This window comes from Nomascus leucogenys, chromosome X (genome assembly GCF_006542625.1).
Source record: "Nomascus leucogenys isolate Asia chromosome X, Asia_NLE_v1, whole genome shotgun sequence".
In the NCBI taxonomy this organism is placed as follows: domain Eukaryota; kingdom Metazoa; phylum Chordata; class Mammalia; order Primates; family Hylobatidae; genus Nomascus; species Nomascus leucogenys.
Genome location: NC_044406.1, coordinates 107,347,826 through 107,363,490, shown reverse-complemented (window position 1 = coordinate 107,363,490; position 15,665 = coordinate 107,347,826). Strand labels below are relative to the sequence as shown.

The 15,665-nt window shown below is 38.2% G+C and overlaps 1 pseudogene; it reads left to right on the top strand.

Annotated features, from left to right (window-relative positions):
* Nucleotides 1–10,104: 10,104 nt before the first annotated feature.
* LOC100595605 lies at nucleotides 10,105–12,063 on the top strand (annotated as a pseudogene).
* Nucleotides 12,064–15,665: the final 3,602 nt, after the last annotated feature.

Here is a 15,665-nt window from a genome sequence, read left to right as displayed (position 1 = left end):
CGTGATCCACCTGCCTCGGCCTCCCAAAGTGCTGGGATTACAGGCGTGAGCCACCGTGCCTGGCCAACACTCTTAAAGTAAACATAAAGATTCATAATGTGCAGCTGGCACCTGGTTTAAGATTCACACTATGGCTGGCCATGTCACCATTCCCCTTTGAGAACTCTGCATCCCAAGAAGTGCGTGGACTTCCCTGAATGGAGACATCTCACATATATATCTCTTTGGTTAGCAGATGGAGAGAACAGAAATTGGAATCATGCCTGTGACTTCTGCAGCCTTTATCTATGCATATACTTTCCTACTGTTCTTGTACTGTATCATTTGATGTAATAAATCTTACCCATGAGAAAATTCTGATTCCAAAATGGCAGCATGGAAGCAAGCAGGCTGCACTTACTCCACGTACACCAAAAACAAAACATAAATATATAGCACCAAGATTATCAGGAGCAATGTCGCAGAATTCGAATATGAGGATAAGACAGTAACTGGGGCCACAGAAAAGTAAATAAAAACTCTGAGGAGATGGTAAGAGAAAAAGACTTCCATATTCATGACACCACTCTCCCCAGTCTGCCCGGCACCAAGCACACAACTCACAATTTCTACGCTGGAAAAAGTAAGATTTGAGTGGACAACCAGTTTCCCCACCATCTCGGGTTCCTTGGCAAAAGACCTTTCCCTGCCTCAACCCATGGGAAGCATCATGAGTGCCTGAAGGGAGAAATATTACTGAGGAGAGGCAGAGATGGAGGAAGGACTACAGTCTGCAGCCCTGGAAATTCTGATCTGTAACTTGGATAACAGAGACACTAATTCAGTGTGGTTGTTCAGCAGCACCAGGCTATAAGACGTTCATTCCATAGGTCCCCTGGACACGAACCCCTAGCCAGCCTTCCTACACCACCAGGATATCTCCTTTGAAACCTCCTCCATTCTGGACAGCTGGCACTCTAATTGTTGACTAGAACCAAGGCAAATCCAGGCTTAAGGCACCATCTAATGCCAAAAAGGTAGTAATCTGGCCAGAAGAAACAGAGAAAGTCAAAAGGTATATTACCAAGAATCTCTAAGCAAACATATCCAATAAAAACCAAAACAAGCCAGAGAATAATGGAATAAATTAAGTCATTCTTCAATGCAAAGGCATAGATGTATATCCACAGAAAACAACAGCAAACATGAAACCATAACCTCTTCAAATGGAAAAAACAACGAATCAGTGACTAACCCTAACAAGATGGCAATATGTGAACTCTCTGACCAAGAATTCAAAATAGCAGTTTTAAGGAAACTCAGTGATCTCAAGATTACACAAAACAAGCAATTCATAAATTTATTAGAAAAATTTAAGAAAGAGATTGAAATAATTTTTTTAAAAAATCAAACAAATATTGGAAATAAGAAATATATTAAACTAAAACACTCATCACAGGCTCTCAACAGCAGAATGGATCAAAAAGAAGAATGAATCAGTGAGCTCAAAGACAAGATATCTGATATATACAGACAGGGGAGAAAAAAAGCAAAAAGAATGAAAAGGAATGAAGATCATCTACAAGATATGGAAAACGACCTCAAAAACAACAAATGTAAGAATTATTGGTGTTCAAGAAGGAATTGGGCAAGAGCAAAGAGAAGAAGGCTTATTCAAAGTAATAATAACAGAAAAAATTTTAAAGCTTGAGAAAGAGATAAATATCCAGATCAAGAAATGTTAAAGGAAACCAAGCAGATTTGACCCATATAAGACTATGCAAAGGCATTTAATAATCGATCTCTCAAAGGTCAAGGACAAAGAGAGGATCCTAAAAGCAACAACAGGAAAGCAGCAAATAACATATAAGGCACTCCAATTCATCTGGCAACAGATTTCTTAACAGAAAGCATAGTGGCCAGAAGGAGGCAGTAAGATCACATTCTCGGTCGGGCGCGGTGCCTCACGCCTGTAATCCCAGCACTTTGGGAGGCTGAGGTGGGCAGATCACAAGGTCAGGAGACCGAGACCATCCTGGCTAACACGGTGAAAACCTGTCTCTACAAAAAAATAGAAAAATTAGCCGGGCGTGATGGCGGGCCCCTGTAGTCCCAGCTACTTGGGAGGCTGAGGCAGGAGAATGGCGTGAACCTGGCAGGCGGAGCTTGCGGTGAGCCGAGATCGCGTCACTGCACTCCAGCCTGGGTGACAGAAACAGACTCTTCTCAAAGAAAAAAAAAAAAAAAAAAAGATCACATTCTCAAAGTGCTAAAAGAATAATTAAAAAAAAAAAACACTCAAGACATACTGTATCCAGCAAAGCTATCCTTCAAATATAAATGAGAATTAAAGTCTTTCCCTGGCAAACAAAAGCTGAGAGAATTCTTCATCACAACATTCATCTTACAAGAAATGCTGAAGGAAATTCTTCAATCTGAAAGAAAAAACATGCAAAAATAAAATATTTGAAGGTACAAAACTCACTGGCAAAATTAAGTATATGGACAAACCCAGAATAATCTAATAATGTAACTGTGGTATGCAATTCACTTATAACTCTAGTATGAAGCCCAAAAGAAAAATCTATCAAAAGCAATAATAGCTAAGTCGCTAAGTTGTGGGTTAAAAAAACAAGAGTAACAGCAGCCCGTTAAGAGAAAGGCAATATAAAAATATGTAAATTGAGACAACATAAACTTAAAATAAGGGGGTGATAGAGTAAAAGTATAACTACTTTTTTTCATTTTTCTCTTGCTTTTATTCTTGTGATCTAAGATAATTTGTCATCTCTTTAAAAAACATATCTATGAAGTGGTTTATATCTATAAAATGATTTCTGTAAGCCTCATGGTAACCACAATGCAAAAATCTGTAATTATTTAACTAAAAATAAAAAGAAACAAATTAAAATGTACTACCAGAGACAATCTCTTAACCAGAAGATAGTAAGAAAGAAAAAAAATAAAGAATAATTGTAAAACAACCAGAAAATAAGCAACATAGTGGCAATATAAGTCCTTACCAATAATAATATTGAATATAAATAGACTCAATTATCCAATTAAAAGGCATAGAGTCACTGAATTGATAAAGAAACAAAATCCAACTATATGCTTCCTATAAGACACATACTTCAGAGTCGAGGTGGAACAAGATGGTGGAATAGAAAGATCTACCAATTGTTCCTCACAAAAGGACACCAATTTAACAACTATCTACACACATAAAAAAGCACATTCATGAGAACCAAAAATCAGGTAAACACTCACAGTACCTGGTTTTAACTTCGTATCACTGAAATATACACTACAGAGGTAGGAAAAACAGTTTTGAATCACTGATGCCACCTCTCTCCCATACCTTGGCAGTGACAGTGTGGTGTTGAGAGCATTTCTGTGTCCTGAGGAGAGGGAGACTGCAGCAATTGTGAGGAATTGAACTCAGTGCTGCCCTATTATAACAAAAAACAAAATTGGACCAAACAGCTAATGCCTGTCCATGGAAGGAACATCTATTCGTCCATTCACATTGCTATAAAGAAATGCCTGAGACTGGGTAATTTATAAAGAAAAGAGGTTTAATTAGCTCATGGTTCTGCAGGATGTACAGGAAGCATGGCAGCATCTGCTTCTGGAGAGGCCGGAGGGAGCTTTTACCCATGGTAGAAGGCAAAGCAAGAGCAAGCATTTCACTTGGTGAAAGCAGGAGTGAGAGAGAAAGGGGAAAAGTGTCACAAACTTTTAAATGACCAGATCTCATGAGAACTCACTCACTATCACATGGACAGTACCAAGTGGATGATGCAAAACCATTCATGAGAAATCCGTCCCTATGATCCAATCACTTCCCATCAGGCCCCATCTCTAGCATTGGGGGATTACAATTCAACATGAGATTTTGGTGAGGACACAGATCAAACCATATCACAGTATTTAAACCAGCCCTAGCCAGAGGGGAATCCACCAAGGCCACAAGAACTGCAACATCTAGGTGAGTCCTAGTGCTGAACTTGGCCCAGGGGCAGCGGACTGGGGGAACACATGGTCTACTGAGACACCAGCCAGAGTAGCTAAGAGAGTGTTGGCATCACCCCTTGCCTAACCCCAGGGTTCACAGCTTGCAGCAACAACAACAACAAAAGACCTCTTCCTCTGCTTGAAAAGAGGAGAGAGAAGAGTGGGAAGGACTTTGTCTTGAATCTTGAATACCAGCTCAGCCAGAGCAGAAAAGAGCACTGATCAGGGTCATGAGGCTCCCTTTTCAGGCCCTAGATCTTGGACGACACTTATAGGCACACACCCAGCCAAAAGGGAACACTCTGACTTGACGGGAAGCACCCAGTCCTGGCAGGATTGACAACCTGCTAACTGAAGGGCCCTTGGACCGTCAATAACCAGCAGTGATACCTAGGTACTACATTGAGGCACTTGGGTGAGACTTGCTGGCTTCAGGTGAGATTCAGCATATTCCCAAATATGGTGGCCATGGGGCAAGATTCCTTCTGCTTGAGAATAATGAAGGGAAAAGTAAAGGGGACTTTGTTTTGCACCTTAGGTACCAGGTCAGCCACAGGAAAGTAGGGTGGGCTCCTGGAGTCCCCAATTCCGGGCCTTGGCTTTGGTTTCTTAAACTCCCCTGGACCACAGGAGACCCCACTGCACTGAAGGGTGAGTCCCAAGCCAGGTAGCATTTACAACAAGCTGACTGAAGAGTCCTTGAGACTTAAGGGAAAATCGGTAGTAGTCTGGCAGTAATCACCGTGGGTATGAGGTGGCAGTGGCCACAGGGTGAGGTTCCTGTGCCTTTGGAAAGGGAAGAAAAGAGTGGGAAGGACCACATCTAGTGGTGTGAGTACCAGCTAAGTTACAGTACAACAGAACACCAGGTAGATTTCTAATATTTTTGACCTTAGTCCTTGGCACTCAGATGGCACCACTGGGACCATATAAGGCCTGGGGGAACCTGTCGTCCTGAAGGGTAACACATAGGCCCTACTGGCTTTGCCACCTGCTAATTGTAGAGCCCCAAGGCCTAAAGTGAACATAGGCAGTAGACAGGAAGTGGTTACAACAAGCCTTGGGCGAGAACCAGTGATGTTCTGACCCAGCACAGTCATAGTGGTGGTGGCCACAGGGGTGCTTGTGTCACTCCACCTCTGGCTCCAGGTGGTTCACAGCAGATAGAGAGATCTCATTTGTTTGGGAGAAAGAAAGGGAAGAAAACAAGAGTCTCTGCCTGGTAATTCAGAGGATTCTTCTGGATCTTGTCCAAGACCATCAAGGCAGTACCTCTATGAGTCTGCAAGAACCACAGTGTTACTGGGTTTGGGGTGCTGCCAAATTCAGATAGAATTTACATCACAACATGCAAGTCATTTCAAATATCTGAAAAGCCTCCCCACTAAGGGTGGGTACAAACAAGTTGAGACTGAGAAGACTAAAAGAAATACCTAACTCTTCAATGCACAGAGACAGAGGAATATCTACAACTATCAAGACAATTCAGGAAACCATGACCTTACCAAATGAGGTACATAAGGCACCAGGGACCAATCCTGGAGAAACAAGAGATATGTGACCTTTCAGATAGAGAATTCAAAATAACTGTATTGAGAAAATTCAAAGAAATTCAAGAAAATACAGAGAAGGAATTCAGAATTCTGTCACTCAAATGTAACAAAGCATCAAAATAATTCAGAAGAATCAAGAACAAATACTGAAGAAATGGAAGCAGCATAATTAAGAATGCATTATAGTCTTTTAATAACAGAATTGATCAGGCAGACGAAAGAATTAGTGGGAATGAAAATAGGCTATCTGAAAATACACAGGTAGAGGAGACAAAAGAAGAAAGAATAAAAAACAATGACCACATCTACAGGATCTAGAAAATAGCCTCAAAATATAAATTTCAGAGTTATTGGCCTAAAATATGAGGTAGAGAAAGAGATAGTGGTAGAAAATTTATACAATGGGATAACAGAGAACATCTCAAACCTAGAGAAAGATATCAATATCCAAGTACAAGAAGGTTATAAAACACAAAGCAGATTTAAGCCAAAGAAGACTACCTCTAGATATTTAATAATTAAACACCCAAAGGTCAAGAATTTTAAAAGGATCCTAAAATTGGCAAGAGAAAAGAAACAACATACAATTGAGCTCCAATACATCTGGCAACAGACTTTTCAGTGGAAACCTTATAGGTCAGGAGAGAGTGGCATGACATATTTCAAATGCTAAAGAAAAAAAAATTTTCCCTAGAATAGTATATACAGCAAAATTATCATTCAAATATGAAAGAGAAATAAATACTTTCCAAAACAAACAAAAGGTGACATTTCATCAACATCAGACCTGTCCTACAAGAAATGTAAAAGGGAGTACTTCAACCAGAAAGAGAGGAAAATTAATGAGCAATAAGAAATCATCTGAAAAGTATAAAACTCACTGGCAATAGTAAGTGTACAGAAAAACAGAAAATACTATAACACTGTAACTGCGGTGTGTAAACTACTCTCATCTTATGTAGAAAGACTAAACAATGAACCTGGTGTGGTGGCGGGCACCTGTAATCCCAGCTATGCAGGAGGCTGGGGCAGAGAACTGCTTGAACCCGGGAGGCGGAGGTTGCAGTGAGCTGAGATGGTGCCACTGTACTCCAGCCTGGGCAACAGAGCGAGACTCCTGTCTCAAAAAAAAAAAAAAAAAAAGAATACTAAATGTATTTGTTTTCTACTGCTGCTGTAACAAAGTGACACGAACTTGATGGCTTAAGACAAAAACATTTAAATTATTACAGTACTGTAGGTTAGAAGTTCAACACAGGCCTCTCTGGGCTAACATCAAGGTGTTGCCAGAGTCATGTTGCTTCCCAGGGGCTCCAGCAGAGGATCTGTTGTCTAGCTTCTAGAGGCCACTCACATTCCTTGACTGGTGCCCTGCTTCATCCACCTTCCAAACCTTCTTCTGAAGTGACACATCCCTCTGACGACAGTTGGAAATGCTCTTTGCTTTTAAGGAAGCATGTATTGAATTGGGCTCTTGCATCTAATCCAGAATAACCTCCCCATCTCAAGGCCTTTAACCTTAATCCCATATGCAAAGTCCCTTTTGCCATGCATGTAAGAAAACATATTCACAGGTCCTGGAGATGGCTTTTTAAATAGGTTTTATCTTGAAATCTAATTTTTCTCATATAAGTGTAACAACTCCTGCTCTTTTTTTAATTTTCATTGGCATGGAATATCTTTTTGCATCTCTTTATTTTTATGCTATGTGTGTCTTTATAGGTGAATTGTGTTTCTTGTAGGGAACAGATTGATTGGTTTTGCTTTTAATCCATTCCATCACTCTATGTCTTTTGATTATAAGTTACATTCAATGTTATTATTGATTAGTCAAGACTTACTTTTGCCATTTTGTTGTTTTCTGGTTGTTTTGTGGTCTTCTCTTTCTTCTTTCTTTTCTTCCTGTCTTCCTTTTAGTGAAAGTGATTTTCTCTGGTGATATAAATTAGTTTCATGCTTTTAACTTTGTGTGTGTTGTATATTTTTTGGTTTGAGGTTACGATGAGGCTTGCAAACACAATCTTATAACCCATTATTTTAAGCTAATGAAAACTTAACACTTTGCATAAACAAGGAAAGAAGCAAAAAGAAAACTAATAAAGGCTCTACATCGTAACTTCATTCCCATACTTTTTAACTTTTTGTAGTTTTCATTTATATCTTATTGCTCTATGTCTTTAAAGTTTGTTGTGGTTATTATTATTATTATTATTATTATTATTATTTGAAACGGAGTCTCACTCTGTCACCCAGGCTGGAGTGCAGTGGTATGACCTCAGCTCACTGCAACCTCTGCCTCCCGGGTTCAAGCAATTCTCTGCCTCAGCCTCCTGAGTAGCTGGGATTACAGGTGCCCACCACCACACCAGGCTAATTTTTGTATTTTTAGTAGAAATGGGGTTTCACCATCTTGGCCAGGCTGGTGTCAAATTCTTGACCTCGTGATCTACTCGCCTCAGCCTCCCAAAGTGCTGGGATTACAGGCGTGAGCCACCGCGCCTGGCCACGTTTAGTATTCTTGCCTTCTTGTTAAATTTTCATTTGTTTAAAGTTTCACATTATTCCTAATTAGTTGTTGTTGTTGTTGTTTTATTGTAGTGGTAGTTTGTCTAATACTTATGCATCTACTTATGTTACTGCACTGGCTAGGACCCTCAAAGTTGAGGAGAAGTAATGATAGTTGATTTCCTTGGCTTATTCCCAATTTTAAGGAAATATCTCCAACATTCCTTCTATTGAGAATGATGTTTTAGTAGACACCATTTATCAGGTTAAGAAGTTCCCTTACTGTCCTAAATTTTTAAAGTATCTTTTCACTTTGTTTCAATCCTAAGTGTCTGTTGAATTTTTGTCATCTTTTAAGATGATATGATTTCTTTTTAATCAGGTAATAAATTGTATTTATAAGTGTTCTTATACTTAACCACCTTTCAGTCCAAGAATAAATGCAATTTAGTCATGGTTAAAATAAATAAATAAATAAATAAATAAATAAATAAATAAATAAATAGCAAGCCAAAAAGGTCACTATATAATGATAAAGATGTCAATTCAGTGAAAGGATATAACAATTTTAAATATATATGCATCCAACCCTGGAGCACCCAGATATATAAAGAAAATATTATTAGAGCTAATGAGACAGACCCCAATACAATAATAGCTGCATAATTCAACACCCCATTTTCAACACTAGACAGATCGCCTAGACAAAAAATCAACTAAGAAAAATCGGACTTAATCTGCATTATAGACAAAATGGACCTAATAGATATGTAAGGAACTTTTGATCCAACAGCTGCAGAATACACATTCTTTTCCTCAACACAAGGATCATTCTCAAGTAGAGAACACATGTTAGGTCACAAAATTTGTCTTGAAACATTAAAAAAAAGAAAAAACATGAAGCACCTTGTCTGATCAGAATGAAATAAAACTAGAAACCAGTAACAAGAGGAATCTTGGAAACTATAAAAATACATGGAAAGTAAATGATATGCTCCTGAATGACCAGGGTGTCAATGAAGAAATTATGAAAAAAAATTAAAAATTTCTTGAAAACAATGATGATGGAAATATGACAGACCAAAAGCTATGGGATACAACAAAAGCAGGACTAAGAGGGAAGTTTATAGCTATAATTGCTTACATCAAAAAAGAAAAAAAGCTTTAAATAAACAACCTAATGGTCTATCTTAAAGAACAAGGACAGCAAGAGTGAACCAAACCCAAAACCAGTAGAAGAAAAGAAATATTAAAGGTCAGAGCAAAAATATATGAAATTTTAAAGAAGAAAACAATACAAAAGGACAATGACACAGAGTTTGGTTTTTTGGAAAGTTAAACAAAATTGATAAATCTTTAGGTAGACTAAGAAAAGAGAGAAGAACCAAATAAATAGAATCAGAGATAAAACAAGGAGACATTACAACTGATACCACAGACATTCAAAGGATCACTAATGGCTCCTATAAGTAAGTATATGCCAAAAAATTGGAAAATCTAGAGGAAATGGAAAAATTTCTAGACAGATACAACCTACTAAGACTGAACCATGAAGAAATTTAAAACCTGAGCAGACCAATAACAAGTAACGAGATCAAAGTCATGATAAAAAGACTACCAGTAAAGAAAAGTCTGGAACTCAAGAGCTTTACTGCTGAATTCTGCCAAACATTTAAAGAAGAACTAATACCAATCCTACTCAAACTATTCTGAAATATAGAGGAAAGGAATACTTCCAAACTCATTCTACGAGGCCAGTATTACCCTGATAACAAGCTACATCAAAAAGAAAACACACACACATACACACACAATCAGCCAATATCTCTGATGAGATTGAAAGCAAAAAAAATGAATAAAGCATAAAGTTGGTTCTTAGAAAAAATAAAGAAAATGTATAGCCCAGTAACTAGATTAACCTAGAAAAGAAGAGAGAAGATTCAAATAAGTTCAATTAGAAATGAAACTGTAGATCATTGAGCTTGCCTGCAGCTCTCAGGGTTCCTGTGGCTTTCTTCATTGTTGGAGCCAGGCCTACATGCCAGCAACCATGTCGAAGGGACCTGCAGTTGGTATTGATCTTGGCACTACATACTCTTGTGTGGGTGTTTTCCAGCAGGGAAAAGTAGAGATAATTGCCAATGATCAGGGAAACTGAACCATTCCACGCTATGTCACCTTTACGGACACTGAACGATTGATGAGTGATGCCTCAAAGAATCAAGTTGCAATGAACCCCACCAACACGGTTTTTGATGCCAAACATCTGTTTGTATGCAGATTTGATGATGCCGTTGTCCAGTCTGATATGAAGCATTGGCCCTTCATGGTGGTGAATGACAATGGCAGGCCTAAGGTCCAAGTAGAATACAATGGAGAGACCAAAAGCTTCTATCCAGAAGAGGTGTCCTCTATGGTTCTGACAAAGATGAAGGAAATTGCAGAAGCCTACCTCGGGAAGACTGTTACCAATGCTGTGGTCACAGTGCCAGCTTACTTTAATGACTCAGCATCAGGCTAACAAAGATGCTGGAACTATTGCTGGTCTCAATGTACTTAGAATTATTAATGAGCCAATTGCTGCTGCTATTGCTTACAGCTTAGACAAAAAGGTTAGAGCAGAAAGAAACATGCTGATCTTTGACCTGGGAGGTGGCACTTCTGATGTGTCAATCCTCGCTATTGAGGATGGAATCTTTGAGGCCAAATCTACAGCCAGAGACACCCACTTGGTGGAGAAGATTTTGACAACCGAATGGTCAACCATTTTATTGCTGAGTTCAAGCGCAAGCATAAGAAGGACATCAGTGAGAACAAGAGAGCTGTAAGACGCCTCCGTACTGCTTGTGAACATGCTAAGAGTATTGTCTCTTCCAGCACCCATGCCAGTACTGAGATCGATTCTCTCTCTGAAGGAATCGACATCTATACCTCCAGTACCCGTGCCTGATTTGAAGAATTGAATGCTGACCTGTTCCGTAGCACCCTGGACCCAGTAGAGAAAACCCTTCGAGATGCCAAACTAGACAAGTCACAGATTCATGATATTGCCCTGGTTGGTGGTTCTACTTGTATCTCCAAGATTCAGAAGCTTCTCCAAGACTTCTTTCATGGAAAATAACTGAGTAAGAGCATCAACCCTGATGAAGCTGTTGCTTATGGTGCAGCTGTCCAAGCAGCCATCCTGTCTAGAGACAAGTCTGAAAATGTTCAAGATTTGCTGCTCTTGGATGTCACTCCTCTTTCCCTTGGTATTGAAACTGCTGGTGGAGTCATGACTGACCTCATCAAACATAATACTACCATTCCTACCAAGCAGACACAGACCTTCACTACCTATTCTGACAACCAGCATGGTGTGCTTATTCAGGTTAATGAAGGTGAGCATACCATGACCAAGGATGACAACCTGCTTGACAAGTTTGAACTCACAGGCATACCTCCTACACCCCGAGGTGTTCCTCAGATTGAACTCACTTTTGACACTGATGCCAATGGCATCCTCAATGTTTCTGCTGTGGACAAGAGTACAAGAAAAGAGAACAAGATTACTATCACTAATGACAAGGGCCATTTGAGCAAGGAAGACATTGAACATATGGTCCAGGAAGCTGAGAAGTACAAAGCTGAAGATCAGAAGCAGAGGGACAAAGTGTCATCCAAGAATTCACTTGACTCCTGTGAATTCAACATGAAAGCAACTCTCAAAGATGAGAAACTTCCAGGCAAGATTAACGATGAGGACAGACACAAGATTCTGCACAAGTATAATGAAATTATCAACTGGCTCAATAAGAATCAGACTGCCGAGAAGGAAGAATTTGAACATCAGCAGAACGGGCTGGAGAAAGTCTGCAATCCCATCATTACCAAGCTGTACCAGAGTGCAGGAGGCATGCCAGGAGGAATGCCTGAGGGATTCCCTGGTGGTGGAGCTCCTCCCTCTGGTGGTGGAGCTCCTCCCTCTGGTGGTGCTTCCTCAGGGCCCACCATTGAAGAGGTTGATTAAGCCAACCCAAGTATAGATGTAGCATTGTTCCACACATTTAAAACATTGAAGGACCTAAATTTGTAGCAAATTCTGTGGCAGTTTTAAAAAGTTCAGCTGCTATAGTAAGTTACTGGGCATTCTTAATGCTTGAATATGGAACATGTGCACAGGGGAAGGATATAACATTGCACTTTATAAACACTATTGTATGTGGAAAAATGCAATGTCTTAAATAAAACTATTTAAAATTGGCAAAAAAAGAAATGAAATGGTAAACTTTACAACTGACTCCACAGAAATACAAAGGATCATTCAAGACTATTATGAAAACCTCTATGCACATAAACCAGAAAACCTAGAAGAAATGAATAAACTCCTGGAAACATACAATCCCCCAAGCTTTAATCAAGAAGAAACAGAAATTCTGAACAGATCAATAGCAAGCAGTAAAATTTAATCAGTAATTAAAAAAAAAAACACTGCCAAAAACAGCAACAACAACGAAAGCCCAGGCGGACCACAAGGATTCATAGCTGAATTCTATAAGACATTCAAAGAAGAATTGATACCAATCCTACTGAAATTATTTCAAAAGACTTAGAAGGAGGGAATCCTCCCTAACTCGTTCTATGAAGCCAGTATCACACTGATACCAAAACCAAGAAAGGACACAACAACAACAACAAAATAACAGGCCAATATCTGAAAAATGTAGATGCAAAAAATCCTCAACAAAATACTAGCAACCCAAATCCAACAGCGCATCCAAAAGATAATTCACCATGATCAAGTGTGTTTCATCCCAGAGATGAAGTGATGGATCAACATACACAAGTCAATAAATGTGATTCACCACATAAACAGAATTAAAAACAAAAACCGTATGATCATCTCAATAGGCACAGAAAAAAGAATTCAATAAAATCCACCATCTCTTTATGTTTAACAACCCTTAACAAATAAGCATAGAAGGAACATACATCAAAATAATAGCAGTCATATATGACATACCCACAGCCAACATCATACTGAATGGGGAAAAGTTGAAAATTCTCACTAAGAACTAGAACATCACACTCCAGGGACTGTTGTGGGGTGGGGGGAAGGGGGAGGGATAGCATTAGGAGATATACCTAATGCTAAATGACGAGTTAATGGGTGCAGCACACCAACATGGCACATGTATACATATGTAACAAACTTGCACATTGTGCACATGTACCCTAAAACTTAAAGTATAATAATAATAAAAAAAGAAAGAAAAAAAAGAACTAGAACAAGACAAGGACGTCCACTTTCACCACTTCTATTCAACATAGTATTGGAAGTCATAGAGCAATCAGGCAAGAGAAAGAAATAAAGGGCATTCAAATAGGAAAAGAGGAAGCCAAACTATTGCTGTTTGCCCATGATATGATCATATACCTAGAAAACCCTAAAGCCTCCCCCAAAAGACTCCTAGGTATGATAAGTGAAGTAAGTAAAGTCTCAATTCAGTATAGTACAAAATCAATGTGTACAAACCAGTAGCACTGCTATACAACAACAGTGACCAAACTGAGAATCAAATCAAGAACTCAATCCCATTTACAGTAGCTACAAAAAATATAATAACTAGGAATATATTTAAGCAAGGAGGTAAAAGATCTCTACAAGGAGAACTAAAAAACATTGCAGAAAGAAATGACAGATGACACAAACAAATGGAAATAGATCCCATGCTTATGGATTGGAAGAATCGATATTGTAAAAATGACCATACTGTCAAAGCAATCTACAGATTCAGTGCAATTCCTATCAAAATACCAACATCATTTTTCACACAACTAGAAAAAACAGTCCTAAGATTCATAATGGAACTAAAAAAGACCCCAAATATCCAAAGCAATTGTAATCAAAATGAACAAATCTGGAGGCATTATTTTCCTCAACTTCAAATCATATAATACTACAAGGCTATAGTAACCAAAACAGCGTGGTACTGGTACAAAAGTAGATACATAGACTAATGGAACATAACAGAGAGCCCAAGAATAAATTCGTACATTTACAACCAACTGATCTTTGACAAAGCATACAAAAACATAAACTGGGAAAAGGACACCATATTCAATAAATGGTGCTAGGAAAATTGAAGAGCCACATGTAGAAGAATAAAACTGGATCCCTATCTCACCTTATATAAAAATTTAATGCAGATGGATTAAAGACTTAAATCTAAGACCCAAAGTCATAAATATTCTGAGGAAAACTTAGGGGAAAAAACCCTTCTGGACATTGGCATAGGCAAAGAATTTATGATGAAGACCCCAAAAGCAAATGCAACAAAAACAGAAATAAATAAATGGAAACTAATTAAACTAAAAGGCTTCCACACAGCAAAAGAAATAATCATCAAAGTAAACCTACAACTCACAGCATGGGAGGAAATATTTGGAAATTATACATCTGACAAAGAACTAATGTCCAGAATCTACAAGGAACTCAAGTAAATCAGCAAAAAACCCACAAATAATCCCATCAAAAAGTAGGCAAATAACATGAATAGACAGTTTTTCAAAAGAAGATATACAAAGGGCCAAGAAACATATAAAAATCACCCAACACCTCTAATAATCAGGGAAATGCAAATTAAAACCACAATAAGATATCACCTTATACCAGCCAGAATGGCCATTATTAAAAGGTCAAAGAACAATGGATGTTGTCACGGACATAATGAAAAGGGAATGCTTATACACTGCTGGTGGGAATGTATATTTGTACAACCTCTATGGAAAACAGTATAGAGATTTCTCAAAGAATTAAAAGTAGATCTACCATTCAATCTTTCCCAAAGGAAAAGAAGTCACTATATCAAAAAAAAAGTCTTATACATGTATATTTATTACAGCACAATTCACAACTGCAAAGATATGTAGTCAACCTCAGTGCCCATCAACCAATTAGTGGATAAAGAAAATGTGGTGCGCATATATATATATACATATATACATGTATATATATACACACACACATATACCATGGAATACTACTCACTCATGACAAAGAATGAAATAATGTCTTTTACAGCAACTTGGATGGAACTGGAGGCCATCATTCTAAGTGAAGTAACTCAATAATCAAAAACCAAATACCACATGTTCTTACTTATAAGTGGGACCTAAGCTACAGATATGCAAAGGCATACAGGCTGGTATTAATGCACATTGGAGACTCAGAAGAGGAAATGTAGGAGGTGGAGGAAGGACAAAAAACTACTTATTGGGTACAATGTACAGAACTGAATTGATGGGTACATTAAAATCCCATTCTTCACCACTGTACAATTCATCTGTGTAACCAAACACCACTTATACCTCTAAAGTCGTTGAAATTAAAATATAAAATAAAATAATTTCAAATAGTCATATGCAGCTAGTGACTACCTGATTGGATAGCCATAGTTAATCAGTAATAAATGAAATGCCTTATCTTATTAATGTGGTTGCCTTGGATTCCACTTTGTCTATAATATTATGCTTTTTTTCTGTTTGAAATTGCTGATATATTTAGATATATTTACCTATCTCTCCATCTCTCTCTACATATATATAAACTAAGTAAATACAGTACATTCA